This window comes from Schistocerca americana, chromosome 2 (genome assembly GCF_021461395.2).
Source record: "Schistocerca americana isolate TAMUIC-IGC-003095 chromosome 2, iqSchAmer2.1, whole genome shotgun sequence".
NCBI classification, from domain to species: Eukaryota; Metazoa; Arthropoda; class Insecta; order Orthoptera; family Acrididae; genus Schistocerca; species Schistocerca americana.
The window spans coordinates 447736595-447751394 of NC_060120.1; the positions used below are offsets into that span (position 1 = coordinate 447736595).

A 14800-nucleotide genomic window follows, 5' to 3' on the forward strand; every position below is an offset into this window, starting at 1 on the left:
CTTTGTAGACTGATTGCACTTCCCTAGTTTTCTACCAATAAACCGAAGTCTACCAGCTGCTTTACGCACGACTGAGTCTATATTGATCACTCCATGTCATATCCTTACAAAGTATTACACCCACGTATTCGTAAGAGTTGGCCGATCCAGCTGTGACTCACTGATATTATAGTCACAGGCCATTACTTTTTTTTGTGAAGTGCAGAATTTTACATTTACGAAGATTTAAAGCAAGTTGCCAATCATTGCACCACTTTGAAATCTTATCAAGATCTAACTGAATATTTATGCAAGTTCTTTCAGACACTACTTAATGATAAGCAACTGCATTACCAGCATAAAGTCTGAGATTACTATTAACATTGTCTGCACGGTCATTAATAAACAACATGAACAGCAAGGATCTTACATATTTCCCTGGGACACACCCGAAGTTACCTGTATATCTGGCGATGACTCTCCATCCAAGACAACATGCTGCGTCCACCCTAGCAACAAGTCCTCAGTCCAGTCACAGATTTCACTTGATACCCAATATTACCGTACTTTTGACAATAAGCGTAGATTGGTACTGAGTCAAATGCTTTTCGGAAATAAAGAAATACGTTCAATCTGATTACCTGTATCCAAAGCAAAGCTTTCAGTGTTTCATATGAGAAGAGGGCGAGTTGGGTTTCACATGATCGATGTATTCAGAATACGTGCTGGTTGGCATTCAGGAGGTACCTAATCATGTTCGACCTCAGAATACGTTATAAAATTCTACAACAAATCGATGTCAGGTATGTTGGACGGTAGTGTCGTGGATCATTTTTATTGCCCTTCTTGTAGACGGGTGTTACCTGTGTTTTCTTCCAAATACTAGGCACGGTTTTTTGTTCGAGGGATCTACGACAGATAGATAGAAGAGGGACCAACTTAGCCGCATATTCAGTATAGACCCTGATTGAAATTCCATCGCACTCTGGAGCTTTGTTCAATCGTAACGATTTCACAGCTGCTGGTAAACCTTTCGGGATGTGAGGTCGTGGTCCAAGAAACTCTTCTGTTCCTGACGTTTCTTCCAGGAGTGCGCAGGACATCTTCAGAGGCGCTCCTCCGCTGTGTTGCCGACTGGAGGAGCGCCTCTGAAGATGAAGATGTCCTGCGCAGTCCTGGAAGAAACGTCAGGAACAGAAGAGTTTCTTGGACCACGACCTCACATCCCGAAAGGTTTACCAGCAGCTGTGTCATCTAGTCGTGAAAGCCTTCTTCTATTAACGATTTCAGTTGTTTCTCAACAGCACTGACGCTAATACTGATAAGAGTAGTCTTTTCAGTGGTACGGGGAAACAATTGGAGCAATTCTCCTGGATTCTCCTTTGCAAAGGAACTTTTGAAAACGGAGTAAGCATTTCAGCTTTGGCGGCTGCCGTCGTTCCTATCCTACTCTGAATGTTGGTCATTACAGCTAGGGCACCCTTTACATTGACTTTTGTTTAGGTGGCTGCATCGAAGAAAAAGGAGACTTCAATATATTAAGTCTTCAGTGATGCTTTCCTTTCTGATTGCCAGCCGAATAACGATTACATTATTTCGTCTTCGGAGGCCATGTCGTAGATAATTTTCTTCTAGGCCTCATATTCGTGTCTTAAGGGCGAGTCCGATGCGAAGCCGCGAACACGCTGCGTGCCAGTGTTTTTCTGAACTCGGCAGCAGTGCACGCTGACGCTACGGGCCGCCGGGTAGCAGCACCTGTAGAAATTCGGCCCCGATTACGCCGCCAGGGAGCAGCAGCGTCGCGTCGCCGATGCCGCCGTCGGCGCTACGTAACTAGTCAAGACTGAGCGGGGCTGCGGGCGGCGGCGGCACGGCCTTCTGGCGCGCGTAAGTTCACTCACCAGCCTAGCGCTGGCGGCTGCGCGCTCTGCTAGCTCTATATCTCGGTGTTATACTTTTAAGTGTGCAAGAGAGTGTGTGTTGTGTTGACGCGAACATCGCTACGAGTGGCATGCTCGTAATGGCGATCAGTTTTATGGTCACTAGTGAAGAGCGTGGGCAATGTGTAGTATCGTGTGATATTCGAATAGCTTTAGGCTTTCCTCTTCAAGTTACTGCCAGGGTTTAGCGAAGCATATCCTGACGCGCAGTTCGATGAACGAGATTGCGTCCCCAGTGCCAGAGGAATGCGTTAGGGCGGCGACTTCGATGACGTATCGAGCGGTTGCGAGTACAACCGAAGCGAACCGAACTTGATCCCCGGCCAGCTGGTAGCGCAGGCGCACTCGCACCGGCTGCGGCCGTATTGTGCGCACTGTGCTGTTTCGCTGACGGCAGGGAAGGAGACTGCTGACTGGTGGACGAATTGTCGGGGCGCACAAGGGACAGCGCAGCGCAGCGCGGGACGGGACATGGGAGTCCGGTGGAGGCGTGGCTTCGCCGGGGGCTAGGGAAGCGGCTCGGATCAATGCAGGCGGCTGCGCTCGCCGACCTTCACGCAGCTGCTTGTGCCTTCACATTATCGTCAGAGCGCCGAATTAGCGACACGTGATTTGCACGTTTTTTCGCGCAATTCTATTCTTCCGTAATGTACATACTTGGCCTGTATGCCTGTAATGTACTCTACATCCTGCATTCTGTCAGTGTTTTCTGCGCGTATCTTTTCCCCATAGCTCTCTTTTTATCATTACCACCGTATACTGGTCACTAACCCATAATCTGTTGCGCATTACCACAAGAGTCATAAGAGGGCTTTTTATCACATTTACATGCAGTGCATCTTCGGAACAGAAAAAATCTATTTCCACCGTCGTTTTTGTATGTTAGTCCTGAATTGATTGTGATAAGCCTGATCAAATATTGGTTTTCCCGAGTGATAGTTGTTTTACAGTATTAGGGCCAGGGAATCAGTTGTTCAGATATCATAAGCACAGTGAAGTGAGCTGAGGTATCAGTAGAGGGAGTGCAATTTCCTTATGAATGTCAGTTAACGCTTGAGGAGGAGATTGTTCAAAAAAAGATGTTTATAAAGATTTTATGCACTGTTAATAAACGCATTCAAAACTTGTATTCCTTTCACCAATACCGCGCGCGTCTTTGGGGAAAAATGTGCGAAGTGATCGCTATTTAAACATGATTGTACTCCAACACTTTAGAAACTTGTAGTGGTCAGATAGCCTTCGAACGAGTAAAGACGCTTTCATATTTCTGTACACAAGAGTTTGGGAATGTTGTGTTACCACCCATTGTTAGTTTACGAGAGGCATTGCCATAAAAACAGGCGAAACTGGTACAGCAGTTTATTCATTACCGAGCTACACACGCTAGAGGATTGTTGCCAACAATTTCGATTTTGATAATTCAGCAAACATATCGGCATTTATGTATCTTTTTTATCTAATGAAGATAAAATGTGTGTGCCTCTAATCAAGTAAACAAAATGAATAAATTTCTCGTCAGTCAATAATTCTTCTCATTCAATCCACTTAAATCACTCCCCCTTCATTAAACAACATTTTTAAAAAAATTGTAGCGAGCAACGACCCAACGCTTTTTCAGAATCGATATTCTATTTACATGTCCAACCAGAAGCAGTATTAGGAAATTGATTTTGCAGAAAATCCATATTTTATTTGCGAGCCCACGTACTTTAATGTATTAATTGGTGCGCGTTTCACAATACGGAGAAGCCGATTTGTTAACTTGCGAACGGAACAATCAAGCAGAAGCTTAACGCTAGACTTAAGCTCGGGGAAATTTTCTGCTGTCAACTAACCATACTTGTTTCTTGCCAGTATGTACCAGTAGCAACTTGCCTGCCAGCTGCAACCCACCTTTCAGTGGGAACTGGCCGAATACACGTGTGCGTGGAACACTGTTAATTTGTCAAGGATAAACGTCCCGTCACTAGGACAATACACTCCAGTGAGCCATGCGGGAGGTGAATCAACACCCCTCCCTCCCTCCCTCCCCTCTCTCTCTCTCTCTCTCTCTCTCTCTCTCTGAACGGTTTCAATCTGTCATACGACGAATATGGAAGAACGTTCACGCTTGTGTGACACAATCGTGACCACGGCCCCTCTGTCATCAATAGGTTATGTAGTTGTTATTCTTTGTGGATTTTTCCCTAACAAACCGTTTACGTTTCAAAACTGTTTGTCAGGAGTGTAGCGATTAGCCATAAGATAACACTGAATTGCAACTTCACATGTAAATAGTTAACTGATGAAGTAGGAAAATCATTGCAGTTCTTACAGAAACTAAATGACGAGCGTTAATATGAAACAGCAGGCGGTTTATTTAAGAAGTCCACCTTCTTAAAATGTTAACCTTTCTCTTGGTCTCACTGGTTCGCTACACACAGTACTCCTCGGACATCTATATATACGTGATACGTCTCTCTCTCTCTCTCTCTCTCTCTCTCTCGCAAGTCTAACGATTTTCTGGTACTCTTGAAAATATGGATATGAAAATTGTTAGCAGCTAGATTGGCGAAACCGGAACTATTTTTCTACTTTTTTTTCTATGGCTTGAGAACATAGCGTCATTTCCGAAAAAAAAATGAGGAAAAGAACTGCAGTCAACCATATTTTTTGAATGCAAAATATTTTATCAGGCTAATATCCACAATTGAGGAACAAGTTAACAGAATAAAAAAAAACCGTTTCAGTTATAAGTGATTTCTTGTTAATTTGATGACCGGTTTCGAAGCCCGAAATTTAGACTTCAGGTGCCACCAAAAAATTATGTTAACATAAGTTTGTGGCTGTCGGGCCAGTGAGCCATGGTGGGGTCACAGCCACATCAAACACACGCATGGGAGCACAGGACCAGCAACCGTTTTCGTGTGTGTGTGTGTGTGTGTGTGTGTGTGTGTGTGTGTGTGTGTGTGTGTGACCCCACCATGGGTCACTGGCCCGACCGCCACACACGTTAACATAATTAATTGGTGCACCTGAAGACGAAACTTAGGGCTTCGAAACAGATCGTGCAATAAATTCTTACTGACAACCGAAGCGGATTTTTATGCTATAAATACGTTTTGAATGAGTGATTGGTTTCACTGTAATTAGTTATGTGCCTAGGCATATAATAATCAGGCGCCAGAGTACAATTTTCGGCAAGTGTCAAGGAAAATTTTACTTTTGGTGCGTTACAACGTTTAGGTCTGCCGCATTGATGCGTGGCAAGCTGAACAATCAGCCAGACTGAATTCAAAGTGTCTGCCTTGGGAGACAGATGAAAAAAGAACTTTTTACTTTCGATGCATAGTGCACTGAGACGGCAGTGATAAAATTATGGAACAGTGCGGAAATAAAAATAATAATGTAAAATGAATTGTGAGACGATTCAAAGTTCAGGACATCTGCATCCTTTTCAAGGGAAGCTTTTAGTGGATACGGGTGACAATTTAAGTCCCGAACGTTTGCTGGATTATGTAGATGTATGGTGAGAGCTTACTTAGTTTAGTGTTGTTTAGTGTGTGGAATGATAGAATACGAGCCGTGATGTTACGAAAAGCGATGCTACTACTTCACCTATCCACTGGAATGTCAATGAGCTTAACGGTCTCGTCTGACGAAGAGATCACCAACAGCAACGCCAAATACGAAACTGCGGAGTTTGGAATTCAGCCCATGACATTTACATAATCTCTGGCAGTTAAGAGCTTTGCACTACAGCTTCCAACATTTTATTGGGTAAATTGTAATAAAACATTCTCCAACTAACAGGGCTTGAATTAGTTACCCCGGCTAGAGTGACAACACTTTAGCGACTACGGACGCTGATTGTGATATTCCCCCTCGCTGAAACCCTTAATCCAACGTTTGCATCTACATAAATACGCCACAAGCCTATGTGTGGCCCGTGGTAAGGTTACCTTTTTACAGTTACTAATAATTTCCTTTCCTGTACCACTTGCAAAAAGAGCGCGAGAAAAACGAGCGTTGACATTCCTCCGCAAGAGCCCTAATTTCTTTTATCTTCGTGGATGTTGTGCGATATGTGTGTTGGTGGCAGTAATCGTTCTGCGATCAACTTCTCTGCATTTTATCCATAGTGTTCCTCGATAAAAAAACGTCGCCTTCTCTCCAGGGATTCCCATTTGAGTTCCCGAAGCATCTCTCCATAATACTTGCATATTGATCGAACCTACAGACAACAAATAGAGAAGTCCGCCTCTGAATTGCTTCGACGTCTTCCATTAATCCAACCTGGAGGGGATCCCAACACTCCAGTAGTACTCATGAATGTATTTAAACGCGGCCCCCTTGACAGATGAACTACATTTTCCTACAATTCTTCCAATAAACCGATTTCTTACCAGGATCATATCGCTGTGCAATGCTCCAACTAGATATCTAATTGACGAGACTGTGTCAGGGAGCACACTACTAACGCTGAACTCGGAACATTATGGAATTGCTTTTCCTACTCAACTGCATTAACTTATATTTTTCCTACATTCACAGCAAGCTGCCATTCATCACACCAACTATAAATTTTGTCTGTGTCATCACGTATCCTCCTACAGTGACTCAAGAATGACACCTTCCCGTGCACCACAGCGTCACCAGCAAACATCCGCAGACTGCTGCTCAACTTGTACCTGAGGTTGTTTATGTACCAGCGGAAAAATGCTCTTGTCGAAGCACGAAAGAGGCGACTATGCCTCTGAAAAAAAAGGGCAGAAAAGGGAGGAACCAGCTACCTCAGTCCTCATCCCGCCTTCCTCTCTAAAATTTTCAGCATGCGAAAATATTTGAGCTCTTTTAACAGAACATTCCAAATCGTTTTATCCAAGTGTCTCTTTTAGTTATGCCTTCATACTCAGCATCTCTCTCCCACTTTTTCCTTTTTCTCCCTTTGATTTACAGTATGTCCCACAGCTACTGTCTCTTCTCTCACTTACACTGTCTCCTTTTGTCTCTCTTTCCCACTGCAACTGTCTCCACCATTTCTCAGCAATTAAAATTCTGGTAGGTCCAACTTATATTTCCCCCTATATCTACATGTTTAACATTTCGGTCCAAAATGCGGCCTGTCCCTATACCACTATTAATTAAATATTTTACGGACTTTGTAGTCTTTCCAGTTTTACATAATTTTTGTAGGTCATTTTTAGTCCTTTCCAGGTACTTTAACCCTTTCAGACCCGAAATTTTTCTGAAGGAAGAAAAATTTTTCTTTATATGGTAGTGGTCTTACGTGATTTTTTAATGATTTTAGGAGCAAGATTTATACAAAAATATGTACCCGTTTCCAAAACGTACTTTGTTCACTTGGCTTCACTTTAAGGACTAAAATAACTAATTATGAAATATTCTCTATTGTAATAAATAGTAAAATGATCATTCAATAATTTCTATGTAAAATAACAATAGCAATCTTCAGTTATACACTGGAATATATCGAACCATGTATTCTGGTGGTCACGAGTTGCTGCTCACTGCTACATTGACTTGCTGATATTTTTATAGTGATGCCCAACGGTTGGCAGCATTTGCGTGCGATGAAAAGGTTAAACATTTACAAGTGTGTAGCTCAGGTTCGCTTAAGGAAGAAATACTTTTGTTGCAGCTAACAGACTGTAAACAATTGTAGCCAGAGGGTCTGAAAGGGTTAAGAACTTTTTAGCTGTTTTTTGTCACAGAAGTACCTCTTTGGCAAATTTGCATAGGCGTGAAATATGTATTATACAGAGAAAGCGCTTCATAAAATTTTATTGGTGAATAAATGCTGACTAAAAACATAGTTTGGTGGCTTCATCAACCTTGCGACGACCCTAGAACCGTTGTCATATGTTCAGACCCGATATTTCTTACGTAACTATAGTATATTTCAACACATTGGGTCTAAGAATAATTATATAGAAAAAAATTTCGTTCATAAACCCTGCGACGACCCTAGAACCGTTGTTATATGTTCAGACCCGATATTTCGTACGTAACTATAGTATATTTTAACATATTGGGTCTCAGTCAAGAATAATGATATCGAAAAAATTTTCGAAGTTCCCCAAGAATATCATCTGAGCAATCCAAAGTAAAAATTTCGACGATTGGCCGTGAACTGGTGCTTCTCTCGGGGCTTTTATCACGCCAGTGAACAAATGTTACCTTTAGATGCCGTCTAAGGTCCGTCCTAGACCACACCTAATGCAAAAGAACTGATTTGCTAAATGTACCTGGGCTTGAGGAAGTGGGTAATATTTAAATTTTGACCCTGTACTGTATCGTAACTGCAGTGTACCCGTTCTTCCGATAAGTTACAAATGATCGGTAGGTCAAGGAATATCAAAAACGATTAACCCCTTATCTCTCTGACCAACAGAACCCGTGATACGGAAATTGAGGTGGTGTATCTGTCGCAGTCACAAGGAGCTCAAATCCACCGAGACAGAAACCGAAGGTGCATGTGATAATTGATTGTGCGAGACTCAGTATTAGGGGTGGAAAACGTGGATTCTTCCTTCACCTACCAGACTCACCTTGTGATGTATCCGAAAACTTCGAAAAACCTCGCTTCACTTGTACATAGGCTTCCCACTCATACTATAATCACCGGTGGAGACTTTAACCATCCAACAATTAACTGGGAAAATTACAGTTAGTGGTGGGGATTCTGTGATACTCTGTGAACCATTACTAAATGCCTTCTCTGAAAAGTACCTAGAATAATTAGAAACTCCATCCATGATGAAAATATATTGAATCTAATGGCAACAAATTGACCTGAGCTCTTTGAGGATGTCCATACCGAAACTGGCATCAGTGACCACGATGCCATTGCGGCAACAATGATTACCAAAGTACAAAGGACAACTAAAACAAAGATATATATGTAAAGTAAAGTAGATAAAACATCAGTAGTGTCGTATCTCAACGAAGAACTTGAAACTTTCAGCACATGGTAGGAGCATATAGAGCAAATATGGCTTAAGTTTAAAAGAACAATAGATCATGCACTGGATAAATATGTATCCAGTAGAACAATTCATAATGGGAGGAACCCTCCACGGTATACAGTACGCTGTGCCATGCACTTCACCGTGGTTTGCAGAGTATGTAGATGTAGTAGACGTAGATATGACCCTTAAAAATCACATTTTCCTCGCGGTATTACTGCATAATAGGTTTAAAACAAATTGTATGGTTATCGATAGAGCTGCTGAAAGAAACGCGTTTGGCTCTCAAGAGCAGCGCGTCATGCTTTCAGTGACTGCCGATATAGAATATTGTCATATGATATTTCACAAAACCCAAAGAAATTCTGGCCGTATGTGAAGGAAGTATTTGGCACCAAAGTTTAGTGATACCAGCCCCTAGCGAATGAGTCACGAACTGAAACTGAACGTAGCAAAGTGAACGGTGGAAACTCTTGACTCCGTTTTCAAATGTCCCTTTACAAAGGAAAACCGAGGAGAATCAGTTCAATCCTCGTACCACTGAAAAGATGATTCTAATCGCTATTAGTGTCAGCGGTTTTGAGAAACGGCTGAAATCGTTAAATCTGAATAAAGCGCCCATGGTCCCATGGAATCCCTATCAGATTTTATACTCAATTTGCGGCTGAATTAGCCTGTCCCCTAACTATAATTTATCGTAGATCTCTCGAACAAAAATGCATGCCCAGTTCTTGGAATTCTTGGAAGAAAACCACAGATCACACCCGCCTACAAGAAAGATAGTAGAAGCGAACCACAAACCTACCGACCATTATCCTTGACAGCGATTTGTTGCAGACTCTTAGAACATATTTTGAGCTCAAACATAATGAAGTATCTCGAACAGAATGATCTCCTGAATGCGAACCTTCATGGATTGCGAAAACATCGATCGTATGAAACCCAACTCGCACTTTTCTCACGTGACATACCGAAAGCTTTTGATCAAGGCAGTCAGGTTGATTCAGTACTTCTCGATTACCGAAAAGCACTTGACTCGCTACCACACCTACGCTTACTGTCAAAAGTAGCATAATTTGGGGTATCAAGTGAAAACTGTGACTGGATTAAGGACTTTCTGCTAGGCAGGACCCCAGCATGTTGCCTTGGACGGAGAGTCATTGTCAAATGTAGAAGTAACTTCGGTTGTGCCCCAGGGAAATGTATTAGGATCCTTGCTGTTCAAGTTGTTTACCAATGACCGGTAGACAATATTAATAGTAATCTCAGACTTTTTGCAGGTGATGCAGTTATCTACGATGAAGTACTGTCTGAAAGAACTTGCATAAATATTCAGTTAGATCTTGATAAGATTTCAAGGCAACTTGCTTTCAGTGTTCATAAATGTAAAATTGTACACTTCGCAAAACGAATAAAACGTACTAGCCTAGGACTATAATATCTGTGAGTCACAGTGGGTGAAGTAGGTGGTAGACTTTGGTTTATGTCCGCCCCGACAGCTGCGTGCTCAGCGCGACGGAATGCAGTGCAAAGGGGCCCGGGTTCGATTCCCAGCTTGGTCGGAGAATTTCTCCTCTCAGGGACTGGGTGTTGTGTTATCACCACCATCTCATCCTCATCGACGCGCAAGTCGCCGACATGGGGTCAACTCAAAAGACCTGCACCAGGCGACCGGTCTACCGGATGGGAGGCCCTAGCCACACATTTCATTTTTCGGTTTATTGGTAGAATTCTGGGGAACTGCAAGCAGTCTACAAAGGAACTGCCACCAAATCATTTTTGCGGCCAGTTATAGGATAATGCTCAATTAGGTGGGACCCGTACCAGAGAGGACCAACAGGGGATATTGAACGTATACATGAATGGTCACCGGTTTGTTTGATCCATGGAAGAGTTTCACAGAGATGAATGAAGCAACCGAACAGGTAGACTCTTAACGATAAATGTTAACTATCCAGAGAAACTCTACTAATAAAGTTTCATGAACCAGCTTCAAACGACGACTATACGAATATATTACACCTTCCTACGTAACGATCATATAGGGATCGCGAGGATACGTTTAGAACAGTTACTGCACCCACTGAGGCATTCAGACAATCATTCCTCCCGCGCTCCTTACGTGAATGGAACGGAAAGAAACCCTAATAATTGGTACAGTGGGACGTAAGCTGTGCCATTCACTTCACCGTGGTTTGCAGAGTGTATATGTAGATGAAGATACGACCCTTAAAAAATCGCACTTTGTTCGCGGCATTGTCATGTACGGACCGATGTATTACTTGGACGTGGAGAGAACAAGAGCGATCCTATCACACTTCCCTGGGGCCCTCCTGACAATATCCTTACATCTGATGAACACACACGAAACTTCTTCTGATAGTAAGTTGTGCCAGAGGATGACTGCTGGTGCTTCTCTTACACCAACATAATAGGGACCTCTGTAATGACTTGAGGCTTTAGCTGGTGATCAGAGCTATTTTGTTTCCTGGCGTTGTCGTTCAGTTTCTTGAGTCCACAAAGGTGTCAGAAATAAAATCAAGCATAATTTCTAGTCGACGCGAAAGTATAAAATGACTATCGACCATAAGGTGTGTAACATAAAATGGAAGCAAAGTGTAGCATTACCACGAACTGGAATATACAATGAAGTTACATGTAGTGGTTGTGTGTTAGTAACTCACACTTCTTCACAAAATATGATGACTTATCCAAAAGATCACAGCGTTAAATTCAGGATTGTCCCAGGTGCAAGTTCTTGTCAAGGACGCTCGTACCACCGGTGGAATGGTTCCTTTCGTGCTGAGAATTTCAGTCTGCTGTTGCAGCCCCTGTCAGTCTTCGAGTATAGTTCCGCCGAAGCTTCAATTTGATTCAATACGGTAATTTTGCCATCTAATATATATATATATAACACACATTTTCCCTAGGTAACTATTTTAAATGTGTTTTAGATCAACATACGTACTAGAGACCTCCTTCGCTTGGTTTTTTGTGCCCCTATAGCATATTTGTCTAGTGCTCCTGATCATTTCGCAAGGCTGTTGTTTGACGATATTCCAATGGGCATAACAGTTTTATTCAATTGCTGTCACAGTTCGTGCATATTCATAAATTGATTATCGCACGAAATTAATTTTTTGTCGATGAAACTACTGGATAATTTGGTCATGAGCAGTTTTTGGACTGCTTCCACCTACGCTGATAACGAAATTAGATATATCCCCAGAGGCACCAAAGAAAAAGGCACCCACAACTTAAGGAGATTTCTATTTAAAAAGTAATTTCTGGTAATACATTTATCCCACTGTTAGACAAGACGGCCAGCGCCTTCATGGAAAAATGTTTGCGGTTGCCTACGGAACCATAGTTGTACCCCTATTCGCCCGAAGCTTGTCAGCAGCCACGAAAGTTGTTCTGCGGGGCTCCAAAAATATGGAAAACTCCATGAGGAGAGATTGGAACTGTATGGAACATGCGTAAGGGCTCGCCAGCGAAACTTCTGCACCGTAGTCCAAACAGGCACGCCAGCTTCGGGAAAGGCGCGACGACCTTACGCTGTGACTGCAAGATCCCGCTGCTCACAGACTTTCTGGAAGAAGGGGGCCGCAATTAATGCACAGCGGTACGAGGTCACCTTGTAAAAATTGAAGCGCGCCATTAAATTCAGACAGACGCCCAGGCATGATGAAGGACGGCATCATTCTGTTGCGGTGTAACGCCCGCCCACATGTAGTCAAGGTTGTCCCGACTACACTGCAGGAGCCTCCTCCCAGGGGGCTCACAACTCTTTCGTGAGTTCGTGCTTGGCTACCACAGGGCCCTAGCCTTTGCAGCATTACTTCCTTATCGTGCTGCATTATTATACTTCAACTATCACATTCCCCCTCTGCCTCTCCATCAGATGGTTTTCTTGGTGCCGACCCTGCTTGGATGTGGTTTATGATTGGGCCTCGAGTTTCCACTTCCGGCGTATTCTACAAATTTCCATTATATAAATACAAGGTCCCCGTTGTTAGGTTTGACCTGCTACCATTTTCAAAATTTCTTCAGAAGTGCGGATTGTGCAAGGGAAGTCGCCCAAAGCGGCCATCTATGCACGCTTCTCTGTAATATGGTAATACACCCAAAACCCAGCTCACAAGGGAACCTCCCCATCGCACCCCCCTCAGATTTAGTTATAAGTTGGCACAGTGGATAGGCCTTGAAAAACTGAACACAGATCAATTGAGAAAACAGGAAGTAATTGTGTGGAACTGTGAAAAAATAAGCAAAATATACAAACTGAGTAGTTCATGGTAACATATACATCATCAAGGACAATAGGATCGCAGGAGCGCCATGGTCTCGTGGTAACGTGAGCAGCTGTGGAACGAAAGATCCTTGGTTCAAATCTTCCATTGAGTGAAAATTTTTATTTTCAGTTTATGTGACAAACTCTTATGTTTTCATAACTTTTTTGGGAGTGATTATCACATCCACAAGAAAACCTCAATCGGGCAAGGTAAAAGAATCGCCAAGTGTACAAGTTAGGTGGGTCGACAACATATTTCTGTCATGTGGTGCACTTGCCGTCACCAGTGTCGTATAGAATATATCAGATGTGTTTTCCTGTGGAGGAATAGGTTGACCTATGACCTTGCGATCAAATGTTTTCGGTTCCCATTGGAGAGGCACTTCCTTTCGTCTACTAATCGCACGGTTTTGCGATGCGGTCGCAAAACACAGACACTAAACTTATTACAGTGAACAGAGACGTCAATGAACGAACGGACAGATACTAACTATGCAAAAATAAATAAAGTAAAATTTTCACTCCAGGGAAGACTTGAACCAAGGATCTCTCGTTCCGCAGCTGCTCACGCTACCACGGGACCACGGCGCTCCTGAGCTCACATTGTGCATGATGTTGCCTATGTGACCCATGGACTACTCAGTTTGTATATTTTGCTTATTTTTTCACAGTTCCACACAACTTCTTCCTGTTTTCTCAATTGATCTGTGTTCAGTTTATCAAGGCCTATCCACTGTGCCAACTTATAACTAAATCTGAGGGGGGTGCGATGGGGAGGTTCCCTTGTCAGTAACAATCCCATGACATCTGGTGTGTTACTGCTCTCACCCTAATAAACTCCGCACAAGCCACCCCCACAATGTGGCTGCGGAACTAGACTGACGGTATCCTATATATTGGTGGAATGTCTTCTACTTTAGGTCCTTCGTACTAACTACAGTCTTCCAGATTCCATATCTGTAATATTAGTAGACATTTCACGAATGGTTGACCTGGTGCTCAATTATCTACGTGAAAGTGGTTTTTATTTTCAGCTATAAGGTTTTGCTGTACTCCTGGAGCAGGGGTAGGGTGATTGCGGTTGGAACCTCTCTTCTTGTTTTCTAGGTCTGGGACACATGACCACTCCGCCATCCAACGACCACTCTTTTATCCTTCTGTTTTTCTGGTTATGGGTTTGCCGTACCCTTTAATGCCTTCTACTGTGTGTGGTTTTACCTTCCTCAGTTCATATTTGACCCCTCTGGCTGGATCTCCCCACTTTTAGTGGACCCTCTCTTCTGCAAGTAACTTTTGAATCATGGAACTGATGACCTCAACATTTAGTCCCATAATCCCTCCCAATCTGTCAATCATAGTGGCCACCCCATTGTGGGGGGTCGTCAAGTACCTGCACAGTGGTAGCCCCCTAACCACACAGGGATTACACTGTTGGTACCTGAGCTGAGAACTCACCATGTATTCCAAGGAGTATATGCCCATCATGACTGGGGCACAGGGACTCCAAGTAACAGATTACTGACCAGATAGCTCTTGCTGAGGCTGGGTGGTGCCACGGGAAGAGCCACTGTTCAAAGGGGGTGGTCCCATGGCGAAGCTGCTGCAAATGAAGCGGGTGA

The 14800-nt window shown here is 43.1% G+C and overlaps 1 protein-coding gene across 1 annotated transcript in view; it reads left to right on the top strand.

Annotated features, from left to right (window-relative positions):
* The first annotated feature begins 1841 nt into the window (after window positions 1–1841).
* The window catches only part of LOC124592855 (protein Gawky), a 283677-nt gene continuing 270718 nt past the window's right edge, over window positions 1842–14800 (top strand). The window contains exon 1 of the mRNA XM_047131874.1: window positions 1842–1866. The gene's annotated coding sequence lies outside the window, so the exon portion shown is untranslated. The remainder of the gene's footprint in view (window positions 1867–14800) is intronic.